We start from the raw sequence: 2,500 nt of genomic DNA, 5'->3' as shown, positions 1-2,500 counted from the left end.
GCGAGGACCTACTTTGGCCGCACGGCGCCGCGTGCAGGGTGCGCCGGCGCGCAGCTACGCCGCCTGCCGCCTCCGTCGGCCGGCGCGCCTGCCACTGGCCGCCCCCACCAGCCGGCTGTAGCGCGTGCGCCCACGCACCGCGCGGCCAGCACGCCGGGAGGCCCCCCCTCACCGGCCGGGGACGGTCCCACCCAGCCACCGCCGCGTATCGCTTCACACCCACATGCCATTCACGTTCGTGGGCATGGTGGGTATCGCTGAAACAACCGGTTGGTAGCTCAACCGATCGTCGCCATCACTGATTCACCTCTAGCGAGAACAACCGCACCACAACGGTTTACCAGTTCTTCATTTGCGTAACGTCACCAGCAAACGTAGACGTCCATCGCCATTTGCAAATTCAACGATTGTTGCATGCCTGTGTCAGGTGTCACGACACACTATGTCTGCCCACATACACGCAACAACATGTGCACGCTTCGCGAACACGTGGAAGGTGGCCCCCGTACGTATGCGATGTCCATTGCGCGAACGACTGTCAACCGGCCTCTGTCGCATGTCGCAGATGTGGAACGCAGTGCACCATGCTATCACGGTGTGTGAGAAGAGACGACTACGTCTGACAACACGCGCCACTACATCAACAGACGGCTCATGCCGATCGCCATCCACGGCATACCATACTGCAATCCAGCTCTTATAGGGAGACGACATGTAGCTGAGTGCACAATATTTGGACCGTATGGTTCGCCGTTGTTGGCGCAGTCGTGGTACGGTCACACATGTACCACGATGTATCATTCAGTACATGAGGACCAATGTGCAGTACAGTGTGTGATTTGGACGTACAACATCAGCGGACAGTTGACACAAGCCGTACCACAACGTAGGCTGTGCTTCGCCATGCGAATGCCAATGAACAACTGCGAAGGGCATTGAGCATGTACGTCCTGCTGCCATCCGCATTACAGTGTATAGCTGCAAGGTGTTTAACATGAAGCGATACTCTGGGGACCGGGCAGTGCGAGTAGCAAACTATATTGCGGGGGTTGCAGTTAGGCAACACTACACTAATTTAACGCGTCGTATGACAATTACAGAGCAGGTTAAGGCCCAACGTGTGTTGGGTTAAGGCCCAACGTGTGTTGGGTTAAGGCCCAACGTGTGTTGGGTTAAGGCCCAACGTGTGTTGGGTTAAGGCCCAACGTGTGTTGGGTTAAGGCCCAACGTGTGTTGGGTTAAGGCCCAACGTGTGTTGGGTTAAGGCCCAACGTGTGTTGGGTTAAGGCCCAACGTGTGTTGGGTTAAGGCCCAACGTGTGTTGGGTTAAGGCGCAACGTGTGTTGGGTTAAGGCGCAACGTGTGTTGGGTTAAGGCGCAACGTGTGTTGGGTTAAGGCGCAACGTGTGTTGGGTTAAGGCGCAACGTGTGTTGGGTTAAGGCGCAACGTGTGTTGGGTTAAGGCGCAACGTGTGTTGGGTTAAGGCGCAACGTGTGTTGGGTTAAGGCGCAACGTGTGTTGGGTTAAGGCGCAACATAGGTTAGGTTAAGGCGCAACATAGGTTAGGTTAAGGCGCAACATAGGTTAGGTTAAGGCGCAACATAGGTTAGGTTAAGGCGCAACATAGGTTAGGTTAAGGCGCAACATAGGTTAGGTTAAGGCGCAACATAGGTTAGGTTAAGGCGCAACATAGGTTAGGTTAAGGCGCAACATAGGTTAGGTTAAGGCGCAACATAGGTTAGGTTAAGGCGCAACATAGGTTAGGTTAAGGCGCAACATAGGTTAGGTTAAGGTACAATATAGGTTAGGTTAAGGTACAATATAGGGTAGGTTAAGGCGCAACATAGGTTAGGTTAAGGCACAACACGGGTTAGGTTAAGGCACAACACGGGTTAGGTTAAGGCACAACACAGGTTAGGTTAAGGCACAACACGGGTTAGGTTAAGGCACAACACGGGTTAGGTTAAGGCAGAATACGGGTTAGGTTAAGGCACAATACGGGTTAGGTTAAGGCACAATACGGGTTAGGTTAAGGCACAATACGGGTTAGGTTAAGGCACAATACGGGTTAGGTTAAGGCACAATACGGGTTAGGTTAAGGCACAATACGGGTTAGGTTAAGGCACAATACGGGTTAGGTTAAGGCACAATACGGGTTAGGTTAAGGCACAATACGGGTTAGGTTAAGGCACAATACGGGTTAGGTTAAGGCACAATACGGGTTAGGTTAAGGCACAATACGGGTTAGGTTAAGGCACAATACGGGTTAGGTTAAGGCACAATACGGGTTAGGTTAAGGCACAATACGGGTTAGGTTAAGGCACAATACGGGTTAGGTTAAGGCACAATACGGGTTAGGTTAAGGCACAATATGGGTTAGGTTAAGGCACAATATGGGTTAGGTTAAGGCACAATATGGGTTAGGTTAAGGCACAATATGGGTTAGGTTAAGGTACACATTGTTGTAAGGAAAGGTGTTTTGGGGGGGGGGGGGGCGGC

Source organism: Schistocerca serialis, unplaced genomic scaffold (genome assembly GCF_023864345.2).
Source record: "Schistocerca serialis cubense isolate TAMUIC-IGC-003099 unplaced genomic scaffold, iqSchSeri2.2 HiC_scaffold_1192, whole genome shotgun sequence".
NCBI lineage: Eukaryota > Metazoa > Arthropoda > Insecta > Orthoptera > Acrididae > Schistocerca > Schistocerca serialis.
Note: the sequence above shows the minus strand (reverse complement) of the source record.